Genomic DNA, 16,944 nt, shown 5'->3' with positions numbered 1-16,944 from the left:
TTGAGTTTTTTGTTGGTTCTGGTGGGTGAATAATGCAAAACCAGGCAGCTTTGGGGCCAAACACTCACACATGTGTGTGTGCACGTGTCGTGTGGCTGCACTCACACAGTTTCCACTGAAACAGCTCCACACCTGAAATTCCTGTTAATTTTGTGTGAGTTATTGTTAATTTTGTGTGAGTTATTGAATCTCTCAGGTGTGGGCAGCCCTGCAGAGCTCTGGCTGTGTGTGGGTCACTGGGGCTGGGACATCTATAAGCCTCTTCTGCAGATTTCCCTGTAGCTTTAATGACCAAATGCCCTGAAAATGTTGTTGTTTTTCCTCAATAATCACCTCACTTCTCTCTCAAACACAGAGCCCAGGTTCCCTCACCATCATCTAAGCAGTCCCACCTCCTCTTTTCCATCCAATCATCCCATTCCTACTGTAACTTCAGTTAAAACCACAAGTTATAGAACTCAGAAAACTCTATAGAAGCATCTTGCCTCTTTTCCTTATCTTAAAAGATGTTACAGAATACATTTCTTCAAGGCCAATGCAAATCCACACTCCCTATTTCCTGAATTGTTGATTTCTCCATTGTACTCAGCCCTTGGGATATGGCAATTTAAATATTATAGACCACACTCCTGCATGGGCACACATGGGATTTATCTCTTTTTTTCCCTTTAATTGGAAAAAAAATCCACCATTAAAATTAGTGAAAATGCCTGCTTAAAAATCATTTTTCTCCATCTGATGACATTATCCAGATCAGCAGAATAAGGCTCCACTCTGCACTCCAGTCCCACTGGGGAATATGCCAAAATCAGACCTTTCAAGGAAAATCAGCTCCCGGGTGTGCAGCACTGGCAGCCAAGCCCGAGGAACCAAAGCTCTTTGCTGGCACCTTTTGGTGAGCAGGGAGAAAGGACCAAGGGGCTGTCCCTGTCCCTGCAGTGCCATGGGACACAGTGGCAGGGCCTGGGCACCTCCAGGAGAGCTTCAGAGCCAGGAAAAGGAATTTTCTGTGAAGCAGTAACAGGGAGTCAGGATGGTGTGAGAACTGCTGGGGGATGTGTGTGGGTACAAACCAGATTTCTGAAACAATTTCTTGCCCTTTGAACTCATCCACGTTGACTTTGTCACCTTCTGCCAGGGTGACAACAGGATTTTAAAGGCTCCTGGGGTGGGCTGCCTGGGCAAGGGGAAATGCCACAAATAAAGGCACCTTCTGCTACTTCCACCCAAATTACATGGCCTGCCCACCTCCAGTAACCCCAACATTTTGGCTGCCTGACACCCCTGGTACCAACACCCCCTCAGTTTTGATGAGCCATTCGGGACTCATGAGCAATAATGAGTCTGGACCAGCATTTTATTTCTCTCTGGAGCCACCAGAGGAGATTTGTCAAACATCTTTTGTCTTCTGTGTCAGCCACAGCCCAAAAAGTCCTAAATTTCCTTTGGGTTCTGTTAATTAGTGAAGTCCCCACTTTAGAAGCTCTCCTTCACTCAACAGCGCACAACCACATTTTGATGAGTAACAGCAACAGACAAATTCAGAGGTAAAGAGAATATTAAAAGTTTTGCCACTGAATTTAGGCAAACATTAGTATTTTGCTGCTTAATTAATTCTGACTGGCACTTTATGCAAAAGGCCTTGAATGAAATTATAGTACCCATAAACAGATCTCACTTATCAACATGACTTGGAGCCTTGTTAGATCATTGTAACCACATCTCTGTTAGAGTAGTGCCCAACAGACAGAAGAAATTGTTAACTGGAGACTCATTAGCCCTGGGAAAAAGCTGATACAAAGCCACTGGTGGTTTACCTGGGGCAGGAGGAGTGGGATTGGGATTTGCACGCAACTCTTGTCACACTCAGGGTCCTGAGGGTCCATGTCTGTGGTGGCACATGAAATCATGCCAGCTCTCATGGTGTCCCTCTGCCAGGAACTGGAAGGTCATTCCTGGAAACAACTGGTAAAAAATGTAAGGAGGGAGAGAGAAAACAAAGGTCTAAAGCAAGTAAGTAATGAAAATAACATCTTGAATCTGCTTTCATGTATGCAGCAGGCTCCACTTAAGGAATTGCATGCACTTTCTGACTTGTCTTGAAGGACCACAGATTACCTGGAACCTGATTGTGCATACATAAAATGCATTGAAACAGTTCAGTTACAGGTGTGACAACTTTAAGCCCCATTTAAACACAGGCAACTCCTAAACATAGAATGGCTCTCCAGGCCATTGACTTCCTTCAACATAATTCAACTCAATCAGGAACCCTTTCAACAAAAGCCAGCATAAACCACTGTCAGTCCAAGGTGAGGGATTGCACATTAAGAGTTAGCACACATTCATTTCATCATTTGGAAAACAGATTAATATTGCATGGAAAACAGCTCAAAACAAGACTGAAGTTATGTAGAACACCCTTGCATAAACATTGCTGTAAATCATATTTTTGAACAGATTTAATCTTTGTTTACCCAAAAATACCCCAGAAGACTAACTTGAACAACACAGGGCTATGAATTCAGAGCAGAGATTAGTTAAAGCAGATGGTGAGCCTGTGTGGATGTGCTCCATCAGAGAAAACATGGCCATAATTGGATTTATTTTAATTCACTTACATTTTGACTACAGGAGAAGTGCAGGTAGAGTTCCTCCTGCAGACAAGCCCTGAGGCTGGGGTTTGCAGGGAGCCCTGCTCTCAACTCCATTTTGCAAATTGGACTTGAATGAAAAAATAGCATTAGGTGTTGGTAAACAAAAGTGAATCCCCAGTCTGGAAACATTTATCCATGGTCAGACCTTGCCTCCATAATTCACTCTGGCTGGCACTTTATGCACGTGGCCTTGAGTGAAGTGAGAGTCCCCGCTGACAGATCTGAGTTACTGAAGGTTCTGTGCAGCCCAGGCTCACCTGCAGTGGGTTCAGCTCTCACCTGGGGTGCAGCAGAGGAAGGAGACAGCTTCCCATGGGAGATGACACTCCTGTCCTGCAGCACAGAGCCCGGGGAAGGCAGGCAGGAGCCTCCTCCAGCCACATCTGGAGCCTGGGATGTGCTGCATTCCCCCCTCGGCAGCCTGCTCCCTCCAGGGGTTTTCTTTCTGCCTCTTTATTTGTAGGTTCTTGTGTTCCCATAGCTTACCTGCTGCCTGTTTGGTACCCAATAATAATTTTTAACCTGAGTTCCTGTTAAAAAGGAGACTGCTTGCTTTTTCCTCCTAGGAGGGTGCTGGTGGTCTGAGCCCTGACTACTCTGAGGATTCGAATCACTGCAGCATGAAAGGGGAAGGGGTTCATTTTCTCTGTACTGAGCTGTAATGGGTGTAAATATATCCAGTAATTACAGGCACATTGCTGTGCAAACACATCATAATTGCAGCTCTCATTTCCTGATGAATTATACATGATGGGCCACCCCCACTCCTAGCTGGACACGTGCTGTGTTGACTGGCCATGCTGAAACCTGTCAACTGCACCATCAGGAGCCTCAGTTTCCCTTGTAATTTCTCTCCTTCAAACCTCCCCAGCAAGCCATGAGTGCAGGACACGTGCAGGCTTCTGCCCAGCTGCCCACAGCAGCAGCCAGGCCAGCTGGATGACCTGGGGAGATGTGGGGACAGCAGGGGCAGATGGTGAGTGGGAAGGGATGAACTGCCTGGCTGTGCACCTCTGGTATTTTTTATTTCATTGAATCTGGGTCCTGCGTCTGTGTGTGTGTGTGTGTGTGTGTGTGTGTGTGTGTGCTGATTCTGTGTTTGGATCTGACAGTCCTGGCTGGGTGAGGCAGTGCCCAGCTCATGCCAGGCTGTGGCTGTGGCTGCCTGAGAGAGCAGAATCACACAGAAACAGCAGAAACACACAGAAACACAGTGCTGCCCCACGTGCCAGCCTTGTCCCTGGCTCAGGCACTCTGAAATTACTGCTGATTTGTTCGAGCACAACCCAAATACAATTTCACTCATTCATCACAAAATCAAAGCTTGTTTTCCCCATTCCAGGCACAGAGCAATGGGAAAAGACCAAGCTGGCATCTGTGCTCTGCCTTAATGAGGGTAACCCTTCCCTGAGGCTGCCCTGGGGGAAGCAGCTGCCAGGAGCCCTGCAGCACACAGGTGTTGCTTCCTTTCTGCAGTCGTTGTTTTCCAAGCCTCTCCTCAGCCACACTCACCTCCAATTGCTGATGCACACTGGCAGGAGCCTGTTCTTGCAGGCTGCCCAAACTTCGTGTCCAAACTCAAATCACATCAATGTTCCTTGTCTAAGCACCAGCTTTCCTTGGCATGCAAGCAGCCTGTGTTCTACCACCCACCCCAAATCTCCCAGCTTCACTCAGTATTTCCTTTTGGATTTGCTAATTAACACGTAGTGCCACGTTGTGTTCCTTGCAAATTGGTTTTTCAAAATATTTCTGTAATTGGCCCAAATTTCTCTCACCAGGCATCTGCAAACCAATTTTCCTGTGACACATTTGAGCACACAGCCAGGCAGTGGGACATCAGGGACTGTTCTAAAGGAAATCTGGATTTATTTACTTTGGTGACATCACCCATTTCTGGTGTCTCCAAAGCATCACAGGTGCTGGGTGTGACCAGGAAGGTGGGACAGGACTGCTTAGACTGCTGCACAAATCAAAGCAATTCCAGCAATATTGTCCTTGAGCAAGATGGGGAGGTCTCTAAAATCAGGTTGTGGGAGTCTGTTGGTCTTGAAAGGTTCATTTCCATCTCTGTTCTGTGCACAGCCTGCTGACATGTCCAGAGCAGAGGCACTGTCACCTCTAATGCCTCAGAGAAGCCCCAGCTGCCACTAGATGTCACCAGGATTTTATTTCCTTGGTAGTTTGTGCCCAGCCGGGACCAGAAGAAAAGAAGAGGAAAATAAGTAATCATTAATAATAAAAAATTATCCCCCTGTTACAATGAACACTGGGCTCAGAGAAGGGAGAAGTGACACAGAATCCTGCTTTTGTGTCTCCCATCTCTAGGGTGGATATGACTTTTGTCTTTTTATGGCAGGAGGATAGTTTGGTATCTTAAAATCGAGTTTCTCCAACCAGGCATCAGGCTAAACCTTAATGCACTTAGAGAAGCTCTGTTTAATTATCCAACCTTTTATGTGTAAAATTGTATCCCCCCTGTTTGGTATTCCTGCCTGGAAAGAAGCAGCTGAGGGAGAGCAGCACCACCAGGGCATCAAAGTGGACAAGGGAAGATTTGGGGATGGGATGGACCAAATGGCTCCACATACAAACAAATCAGCAAAGCCTCTTCTGGGAATTCTTCCATTTCCAAAACATGGGCAGCCATCAGAAAACAAAGGGCCCCAGCAATCAGTGCGGCTGACACATTTATTTCCATTAGCCTGCACTGTTAATTATTAACCTGAAATCACACCATTCAAAATCCAGGGGATAGAGATTAGATATTGTGCTCATAGCCCCAGGAAAATCCACTTTATCTCTCACCTCACAGGCACAAAATCACGTTAAGTCAGCCCAGGCAGAGATGGGATTTTGGCAATCCAGCGCCAGCTCAGTGAGCACTGGAGCCTATTCCAGTGTCCCAAATTCCAAACCTGTGCCTGTTAAAATGCAGGAAACCTCCCCAGATATGTGCTCAAACACAGGATGCACAGAGCAAGGGCTGTGTGCAAACCCTACCTGGTCCCTGCAGCAGCACAGCCCATGCCAAAGCATAAAACACCTCTCTGCTTTTGGGGTTTTTTCCCTCATTAACACCAAAGAGCTGGTGCTAGTTCAGGTGTGCCATCAGACATAGAACCTACAGTCTGACTTCTAAGATATTTAGATATTGTATTGAACAGAATTGGAGGAATTCTTTTGTTTTTTTTTTTTTTTTTTTTTCTCAAAAACCCTGGTTTTCAACTCTTGGGGTTTTTAACACAGATATTTTCATAATCCTCCCCCTATGGCCAAACACCAGCACAAACCATAACACCTGCAGGTTCCTCTTTGGCTGGCAGATTCTCAGTCCAGCTCACCCTTCTCCTGTTGTTCTGCTTCCTTGGGTCCAAGGAGATGTTTGAGCAAGTCCATTCCCCCCATTTACACCAAATCCCAATACAGCAATAAAAAAGCCCTTTACAAGGCGCTGAGGCACTGACCTCAGCTCATGCAGTCATTCAGCAGATCCCTGGCAGCCTGGCTTTGGATGAGCCCTGAAAGGCACAAATTGCTGTAAATAGGGCTCTCCTTCTGAATTCATTCCCTTCAAGATGTCTTTAGCAGGGTGAAAGTGTCCATACCCCCATCAGACCCAGACCCACCCAATTTCTCTGCTCAGATCCAGAGGTTCATACCCTGCTACAAGAATTACTGGAGATACCCACATCTGCTGAAAGGATTATTCTGCACATATTCTTTCAATCTGAAGTCCACTGTCATCCAAGAAAAGCCAAACAAACAAACAGTCCTTACAGCTCTGTCTGAAGACAGCTCTATGAAATAAGTCCAGGTTTATTTTCATTTTTGCCTCATGACATATAAAATATTTAATAAACAATATGCCTGGCTTGGAGCTTTGGCCAAAGATGACAAGTCCAAAATTATCTCAACTTGGAAATATTACTAATCAGATTGTTAGTCTGAGGTTTGGCTTATGAGCACTTCTTCCAGCAGTGCTGCTACACTTGAAATTAATTGCAATTTTTGTATTTTCTGCAGAAAGAAGGTGAAACAGGATATGGATTTCATGGTGACTTCTTGCACAAATATAAAAGGGCAAAAGTTACTTATTTTAATTTCTTTCATGGAAAATATCTGTAACTTTGTCTCTTTGTACCCTGCTACTGGTTCAGTTTTTTCTGATAGTAAAACCAGTGTAACACCCAGAAGGACTGACCAGAGCTCACTTCCACAAGGAAGGCAAAAAGAAGTTAATCTTTCATGCCACCGTTTCCATAATCCTCTTCTCTTACTTCCCACACCACTGCTCAGCATGGCAGAGATCCCTGACAGGTGGGGAGGGTGATTCTGTACCCTCTGCCCACTTGTGATAATCCCTCACAGGATCAGAGCCACAAGGTCTCTGCTCAGAAATCAGACAACTACTCAGACTCCCCAGATTCACCTTCTTTTGTTCGCTTGTTTGGTTTAGTTTTGGTTTGGTTTTGTTTTGTGGGGTTTTTTTTTATTTTTTTGGGTTATGGATTTCTTCTGCTTGGTGGTTTGGGGTTTTTTTGTGTGTGTGTTTTTTGATGTTTTTGTTTGGTTTGGTTTGGTTTTTTGTGTGGTTTTTTTGTGGGTTTTGTTGTTGTTGTTGTTTTGTTTTGTTTTTGTTTAACCCAGGTGATTATATCCATCCAGGGCTATGGTCTCTTAGGAGGTGAAAAAACCCAACTCTTTCATTCCCAATGTCTAAAGAGGTGATGGATCCTCCCCTGTGTGTTGACCCCCCCATTGTGTGAGCGTGACCTCTGTCCCCAGCAGTGACACTTCCAGTGTCCCCAGTTGGTCACCTCAGCAGCCTGTGAGCTTTGATCCACAACCAACACTTAAAAAAATGCAGCTGCAAATGGCACAGATGGGAAATTCTTTCTCAGGTAAATCACCTGGCCAAAGCTCCTGTCTCAGTGCCAGGTGAGAGCATTGGGAGGCCAAATTTGCCATCACAACCTCAGTGCCTTTATCAAGCTGCCCCTAAAGCAGGTGCCAGTGTGAGTGGGGCTCCTGCCAGTGCCATGAATAATGCACTGGAACAATGCATCTTGCCACTTCTCAGCCCTGTTGGTTTAATACCACTTATTTAACTTGTCTTTTTGCATTAAGCCCAACACTTGGGATGCCCTGATGTATTTTATGACACTTCCTTGCTGTTGTGTTTGATGGTCCTATTTGGGATTCAGCAAATGGCACCTAAGTAATCAATATTCTGTCTGGGTGGACATTTTATTTATCTACAGAGCCACCACATGAATTCAGCTGGTTTACTAGAGGTCAAACCCTTTTCATCTCCTCCATGAGCCATGGAAAACTGGAAGATTTAAACCCCCTTTGAATTCCTTTGATTAACTCAGTGAAAATATCACACTCTTTTTTTTTTTCAAACTCAGAAGCAGAATTATCTTCACTGTAAATCTACCTCATTTTGACACATTGATCTCTGCATAATGGGTAACATCAAGTGTGGAGGCATAAACTGGGAGCAGAGGAAGAGTTATGAGCGGTGCTGTTAGCAATTATTTTCCATACTTACACAGCTCCTTTGGGCTGGTTTAAAAATACCCAACAAAGCATAAAATTGATAAGAGCTGTATAATTGGCTGTGGGGGAACAAGGTCTGGGACCCACTCATTTGGGAATTGTGGCACAGAGCCCCCATCCTGAATCAGCAAATGGTCCATCAGAGCTCCACACTTACCTCAGCCCCCAGCTGGACCAAACCCAAGTGCTGCAGTGCCACTGCTTTCATCACCCCGCTTAAAAAGCAAGAGAAATTCATTATGTGTCAGGAATGTGCAGGAAAGGAGAAGCTCAAGACCAGATTTCAGCTGCTTCACACCCACCTCATGCAGCAGCACAGGGCCTCAGCCTGCAGGGCCAGCAGGGACAGGGAAATCCAATGGTTAAACCAACAGAGTAATGAAAATTATGTCCTGGATCTCTCTCATATGTTTTTCCTGCTGGCATCTCTGATTATTTCATTAATTTGTAACTTTTTAGAGTTAAATTATTAAGGCTGGTTAGCTGATCCAAGCCTTTGCACGTGAAAGTTGCATCATTTTATATAAAAGCAAGACTTAAATCCCATTTAATTAAACAGGGAAATCCCCATACAGACACACTAATATCAGTTTTGGTGACTTCTTCCTAGTTATTGCGTTTGACCTGGAACTGGTTTAAGATTAATTAAAGTAAGCCACTCTATCAATACACTGTGACTTGCATTCATTTAGCTAAATTAATGTGAAAAGTGGAATCAGATTAAACAAGAAATTCTTCATGTTGGCAGGACTTAATAGCAATTGTTGGTGTGATTTAGACACTGCTGCCCATGACCACAGAAACTTCAAATAAACTTAATCATTTTATCCTTAGTTTAATCATCTTATCCTTTATCCAAGTGAGGACTGACTTCCAGTACAATCAGCCTGAGCACCTGGACAAAACACCCATAAATTTTTTCTGGATAGTTTTCAGGGATGCAGAGCTGAGATCATGAGAGTTCTTCTCATCCTTCCCATTTTAATACATAAATTTTTTTAGCCTGTGTTTTCTCCACTGGTTTAAAGGAATGGCACAGGCACAACATCTAAAGTCCTGTGAGGATAAACACAGATCTATGCATATATAGCTCCATCTCAGAAATAAATTAGATTGGCTTGAAACTATTTGCTTGCAGAAATCTCTTTAGCAATGTATTTTCCTGTAGACATTTCTATATTATTCAATAAGACTTTCCAGTGACATGCTTGGTGTCAATGAAAAAAGGAATACATGGGAATAAAAATCATGCCGGTGAAGCAGAGGGGCAGGAGCTGAATGGTGGGGAAATCCTGGTGGATACCCAGGTGGTTTCAATGGAATTCTTCAGTTCTTCGTCCATTTGGAAATTAGCAATGCTTTCATGCAACTTGGATGATTTTTGTCAACCACTGAGATGTGATTTACCCCCTGACAAGGAGGTGAGTGTGTGCACATCCCCAAACACATCCCACGGCCCTACACCTCTGGGCTCACCTCTACTCTCTCCTCATTCAAACTTTATATCTTTTCATGAGGCAGCAGAGCTTCTGTCCATGGTTTACAGGAGTTTTGTGTTCCCAGGATCTGTCAGGATGTTTGGGTTTGTCTCTGCCCTGCTGGCTGAGCACCCAGCTCCCACACCATGGCCAGCCAGCCACTCCCTCACAGCCATCATAAACAGCTTCCATCACTAACTGCACCCAAGAAAATAAAGGCCTGGAATCCTTGCCTTCAGCAGGACAGCAAACTCAGCTCTTGGCTTTGGTGCCACCGTTGTGACCCTGCTGTCCCTGCAAACACCTCTGGTTCACACAGTGGAGATGGGGAGGGAGCACAGAAGATGGAAGCATGAAATGCATTTGTCAACACCACAGCAGTGAGAGGAGGTTGCCACAAGGTCGAGGCAGAAGTGCCCAAAATAAGGATGAACAGGGTGGCCAGGAGCAGCAATGAGGTCACAGCCATGCAGGACGCAGCCCCTGGCTCTCAGGGAATGGCACCACTTCAATGAGCTTTTCAATGTCCTTAAAAAGATGGAGTGAATGAGTTTCTCTTTCCAACCAACTGCCAAGGTAATAACAATTTGTTTGCCATCAACCATCTGACACAGAGGCAGCAGAGTGCAGGAGTACCAGGGCTTTTCCTTCTGTCAGACCCTGAGCTAAGGGGAGCCAGTGTGCCTCTGTCCAATTTGGCCAGGAAAACGCTGGTGAGGTATTGACAGCAGCCCTGGCCTGGGACTCATTTGGCTCTGGAGACCTTCAGCAGGGTTTTCTGGCCACCTGATTTCCTGCAGCTGGGCCAAGATGACTGGCTGGCAGTCAGAGAGGGGGAAAAGCAAGAGAGGATTGAAGCAACTTGTGGGTGGTGAAAAGTCTCATCTCAGCCAGCAGAACAAGGTGACCTTCCTCTGAGTAGCCTGAATCATGTTCTGACAGTGTTTGGGGGTTGTTTTTTTTTAAAGTGATGATCCTTTACTATGTTGAAATACTTTTCCATTGAACTTTTCAAAACCTTTCCTGGTGACCTGACTCACAGCTCCATGAATCATCAGATGCTCAATCAATCAGTCAATCAATCAGTCAATCATCAACTTTTGTTTTTTGTAACATAGCTATTGCTGTTGTATGTTATTAGTTTCTTGGCACCTTATACTAGAATATCATCAAAGCAAAATGCTGATGCAATTAGCAAAGGATATCAATTTATGCAGCAATTCACATTATCCCTTAAAGCTTCATTAGCCTCAGAAGCTCAGGCACTGGAGGGAAAATCTGGGGAAGTGCTCTGTTCCCTTCTGCAGCTCAGCCCATCTGTGCTGCTGCAGTGCTCCCACCTTAGGCTGCCCTTTGAGCTGGGGAAGGGAGATAGGGCAGCACCCACCTCCTCAGCACGGGGACATCAGGACATCAGCTGCCTCCCTGTCCCCTGCTCAGCCTGGGCACCCACTCACCCTTTTGGCACCAGGCAAAGCTGATGTGTGGGACTGAACATGTTCCAGCAGTCAGAGCAGCACGGGGCATTATCTGCAAGAAAAAAAAAAAGAAAACTAACTAAAATCCATATTTGCTGTCCCAGAGACAGTGTGGAGCTGCTGCTGGTGGGTGATGCTCCCCATTCTGTGCAGTGTGCCCTAACCAGCTCCTGCTTCTCCTCCTGTTCCCTACAAACACTCCTGAGGTCAACAAGGCATAATTGCCCCATTATTTCACAGAAAAGCCACAGCTGCTGGTGGGATGGAAACCTCACTCAGCAGCCCTTTTGCTGGGAAGGTAATTTGGTCTTTAAAACTCAGAACACAACCACCTCTTTATACCTGTTTCACTGCACTTACCAGTAAATATTTGATGTCTGGGGTATTGGTGTGGTTGTTGTTTTTTTTTTTCTCTTTCAGCTGAATAACTTTAATAATGTTGATCCATGTTGTTGTCTGTCTCTCTGCAATTCTGAATATGAGCCTTGCCCTTGACTGCACAGCACAATGAAAGCCTCCAGGTCACAGCTTTCAAAACACTTGATATTGTGTTTTTTTTCTTTCTGGAAAAAATAAATAATATTAACCTCTCTTTTAGTGTAGAGGAAAACATAAAAAGGAAAGGGCTTTCAGAGACATGTCAAAAAGACTGGTATTGGGCTGGGAGGATTTTAAACCCATTGACTTATTTGCACAGCTTGACACAAAAATTAACTCCTCTCCTAATTAGCTGAATAATTGAAGTACACCATCAAATTTCCAGTCACATCCAGGAGACAGATTTACTGGAGAAGCCAGGTGAAACAATATTTTCCTTTTGCCTCCACATCCCAGCTGGAGCTGGCTTGCACAAAAGACAGGTACAGCCACAGTGCTGTACTTCTTGTACCTGGAGGTTGTCTCAGGGAAACAACACAGGCTCAGGCTGCTCCTAGACAAGCAAAAAGTAAATGATCTGCACGTTCCTTCATGCAGATATTTGATTTATCCCACTCTAAAACCGTTCTGATACAAATCCTACCTCTTATTATTCTTAATTATTCTCTTTAACATCCTAGTTTTCAACCTTCTAGCAAGTTTGCAAGACAAAGGAGGTTAAAAAAAATTAAAACACAAGTAATTGTGCTATTTTACTTGTCTACAGTGACATACATTATTGTCTTCTTAAATTTTTTAGCAGCTTGGAAAACAGCAGGAATTAGCAGAGGATTTTCTAAGTGAACAAGTCCATTTTAATTAACTGCATTATCCAGCTTTCCTTCTGGATCCATGCTTGAAAACAGCAAATCTGACTGCTAAAAACCAGCATTGCTGCTGAGCTGGAGGTGAGAGCAACCTGGTGTTGGGGACATGAATGGGATTTGGAGAGGGACACCCAGTTGCACCCTCCATGGCTGGAAGATGAGTGAGCTCAGGGTGTCAGGTACAGACACATTTTAGAGGCAGCCACTGCTGATGCAGATCAGCAGCCACAGGAGCTCCTGGGCCATTGTCTGTGCTAAAGCGCTGAATTGCAGGCTCCCAAGTCACATTAATATCAAACTTTTGGCATGCGCAGAACTTTTAAATAATTGGATCTTAAATTTAATTAGAGGAGCACTTCAGAAGATCAGGTGCAAGGAGCCCAGAGTGTCCCAGGGCAAACAGGGCCCCTCAGGAGGCCTCAGTGTCTGCGGCAGCTCCTGGGATGTCCCAGAAAGGAAACAAATCCCAAATCCCACACCTGACACCTTGCAAGGGAAACACTGGAGCTGAAATTCACTTTTTGAATATCACATTCAGGACAGGAGACACAGCTTGGCTCTGACAGAACTTCTGGGTCTGGTTTTTCTAAGCAGGTGTTTCAGAAGTGTCTACTGACACCCAAAACTTACACCCCTGATCCAGTTGAGGGTCTCTGCATGAGACAAGGCAAAGATGGCTTTGCTCTGAAATCCAAGACACCTGACACCAGTGGCTAAGCAGGAACTGCTCTGTCTGACAGGATTATCTCAGTGCTCTCTTTGGCCTTCCCTCCATACCAGCCCAGCTGATCCATGGCAGGACCATCCACAGCTGGGCTCAGGAGGGCTGAGCCTCTCCTGCTGCCATGGGCAGGACCTTCAGGAGGAGTTCAGGAATTAATTTAAGGAATCTCATAGGATTTCTGAGCCCACAGGGCCAGCACACCTCACTGAGCCCTCCAGGGCCACTGTCACATTCATCTACCACTGCTGAGCCCCAACCTCACCCCACTGAGGCCAGGGAGTGTTTCTGCAGGACAAAGAGCACTCCAGGTGTTCAAAGGGTACAACCGTGCTCCAAGTTCCACCCTTGCTGCCTTTTCAGCTGTATCTTCATGACAGCTAGCAGACTGTGACACAACCACAGCATCTCCTGTTTAACTGCAGAACAGCTTTCCCTCCTGGCTTCATAAACTCCATCACTGCACAAGCCCTTGGTGGCAGCTGCTGGGAAATCATGGAATAGGAAGAAGCTGCCATTCATATTTCTCTGAACCTCTGCAGAATTGATAAAATTGTATTTCTGGATGAGATTTAAAAGAATAAAACTCATCTAATTAAGAAGCACGGCCAGGCAGTCACATAGATTAAGAAGAAGAAAAAGAAGTTTCAAGGTGAAAAATTGAATCTGCCTGGATGGACCCAAGAGAGGAGTGTAAGGGCTCTAGAGAGAGAGGTGCTCTTTAATTAATGCTGTCTGGTGGGAACCTCTACCAGATACAGCCTGAGGGGAACCAGGGGCACAAAGGAAGAAACAGGAAAGGATGGGTGAGAAGGAGATAGTTCTCTCCAGCTTCATCTTAGTGCAGTAAGCTGAGAGAGTTTTTCTCATTTCTTCATGTTTCATTTTGGTTTTGTTTAATTCCTACCTGTGTTACTTATTCAGTCATTACAAAAAAAGACCTAACTCCTGCTAAGGGGCTGATGGGCTTCAAACCTCTCATGCTTTTCCAATTCAACACAGATCACCACAAGAGAAGACTGCTGGTGCTGGGGCTTGGCCTCCTCCCCTTGCAATGCTTTTTGCTTAGGATAAACAAGTAGGGAGCCCTGGCAAGGCCCTGGGCAGCCAGCTGCCTCTGCAGCAAACTGCAGTGCTTCCCATGCCCAGGCAGATTTCACAATTTCTTCTTAATTATGCATGAAATATGATTTCATTTGTAAATTCAAGCCCTATACTTTTTTTCCCCCTTGGCTTTTGCTGTTTACAAGGATCTAGATTTTAATGAGAACATCCTGTGAATCTCACTCTGCATATTCTTGGCAGTAAGCATTTACTCAGGATGAGAATATCAGATTCCTCAGTTTAGTGCATTTAGCTAAAGAAGGGGACACTGTGTGTCTGCAAGGAGCTGAAATGGTTGGCACTTCTCTTTCCTTAACCTGGGAGGGAAATTTGCAGTTAGTTGTTGTTCAAAGTAATTAAGGCTCTAGGCTGGGACAGTGTGTACTGTGCTCTTTATTGCAAACCACCTCCAGATTGGTTCCCACTGTTTTTATCATTAGGTTTACGCTCATGGAGTGCACAAACATCATTTTTTTAACAAGAAAATGCAGCCCAGACTTGTTCATTGCAAACAGTGAGAATTACCTGCACCACTGTAACAGCAACTGGCCAGCTCATTAGTGTAAAAATTAAGACACTTAAATGCTTTGGTATTGAAAAACTAATATGTTAGATGTAGAAACATCCATGGACGTGTTCAGTCCAAAAATGTCTGTGAGGGCAATGATGTTTTTAAAAAGCAGCAAAAACAAAAACTTTCTACAAAACACACGATCTCAAAGGTAGATCCAGAGTCCTTCCTGTGTTTTCTAGAGCTGTGAGGTTCCTGCACTGTGAGAACCAGTCTGGCTGGGTGCAGTCAGTGCTGCCAGGAGCAGCCTTTGGTACCCCCCTGCCTCCATGGGCTGTGCTCAGCACACCTGACCCCTCTGCAGGGTTCAATGGGAGATGTCCTGCAGCCAGCTCCACATTTCCTGCTCCTGGCACTCAGGATGCCTCATTACCTGCTCCTGATGGCCCCTCACAGCACCTTTGCCCTGCTTCTCATTCATTTTCACCTCTGTCATCCAGGCGCAGGCGCTGTTCCCCCGTCCCCCTTGGTAGCGCTCATCAAAATGAAACATCCTCAAAAATCCCCTCTCAGCCATGGAAATCCTTGATTTCCTTCACATTCTCCAGGTGCTACCTCCACTCCAGCCTGACTTTCCTCTTCATCTACCACAGACAAACAGCTAAATCATCTGCCTGTCTCCCTGTTAAATCTTCCAACAGTTGCATTGTTGGAGTTCAGGAGACCACAGCTCAGCAGCAGAGGAGCTGTGTTTGTTGGGTAAAACTGGCATCTAGGAATTCTTGGGATTATTTTGTTTCAGTATGTTGCATCATTCCCACAGCCCAAAGCTGTGGGTGAGAGGATTTATTACTCAAATTCAGGTGTAAATATGCTGTAAATATTTAGCAAAGTGTAGTGTCAATTGTCTCATTAACATGCTGGCAGAGAGACACGGCCTGAGCAGATTTTGGGGTGCTTGCAGCAGAGCAGGCAGCAGCCTGTCCTGCTGTCTGGATTTTGGGGAAAGGGAGATTTTACCAATGCTGATTTTACCTATACCTTTACCTCAATGCTACCCTCAGGTCCCTGTGAGCACTGGCACAAAGGTGCCAGCAACATTCCTCCCAATATTGCACACAAGAGATGGGTTGTACCCCAGCAACATCTGCTTTTATTGCTGGTCCCAAGCCACCCTGAAGCTGCTGAATAAATCAGACCAAGGAGAAGGAGCAGCTTCAGCTGGTTGAGGTTGGAAGTGAGCAGAAATCTGCTCATTTGAAAGATCAGTGAGCAGCTCTGCTGCCTGGAATAAATTGGGATTGTCAAAGTCACCATTGACACAGGCAGAGAGCAACCAGCTTAATGGCACAGAGGGGTCACAGAAACTCCTTCTTCCCAGAAGATACCAGTGATATTTGGCACAGAGAAATTCTGTGATGCTGAAACAGCTTGTGAGACAACCCACGGGGAATCCCAGCTCATTAGTGTAAAAATTGAGATACTTAAATGCTTCGGCATTGAAAAACTAATTACTGCACCAGGAATTTGTTAGATGTAGAAACATCCATTAAGAATCAGGAACAACCCAAGCTACAACTGGGCTTCAGAAGGTGAAGGAAACCAAGCCTGAAGAGCTTCCAGTTCTCTGAGGAAGAATTTGCTTTATGTCCAGGGCCTGGGATGGTGCCCTGGCCATCCTGCAGGCTCTACTGCTGCTCTGGCAGCATTCCTGCCAAGCTGTACCTGGGCCAGGAGCAAGCTAATGGATGTGAAATAACTGCCCATTCCCAGAGGAAAGCCAGCATTAGTCTCCATTCTAGTGACCCCACTCCCAGCAATGAATACACTCAGATGGAGTCTGATGTGCAAATGCTGCCCTGCTTGTGCAAACAGCTCTGGTGTCACTCTGGAAAGGGAAAGGCCTCTGCAGGTGTTTCACACATCCAGGTGGGATCCTGGCAGGCCCCTCAGGGCTGCCCCAGCTGGGATGGAGCAGGATCAGCCTCACAGGGGCTGTCCCTCCATGCTCTGCACAGTAACCCTGCTCCAGGATGCACAGCTGCAGGCTGGACAGCACAGGAGCAAGGATTCTTCAAGAGCAGCCCAAATCCAGGGCAGGCAGCAGTTTGGGGAGCCATGGTGGCAAAAGTGACCCCAGTAACACGAGACCATCAGACATTAACAGATGGACAAAGCCTTTTCCA

Source organism: Ammospiza caudacuta, chromosome 13, assembly GCF_027887145.1.
Source record: "Ammospiza caudacuta isolate bAmmCau1 chromosome 13, bAmmCau1.pri, whole genome shotgun sequence".
Taxonomy (NCBI): domain Eukaryota; kingdom Metazoa; phylum Chordata; class Aves; order Passeriformes; family Passerellidae; genus Ammospiza; species Ammospiza caudacuta.
This window is presented reverse-complemented; position numbering follows the sequence as displayed.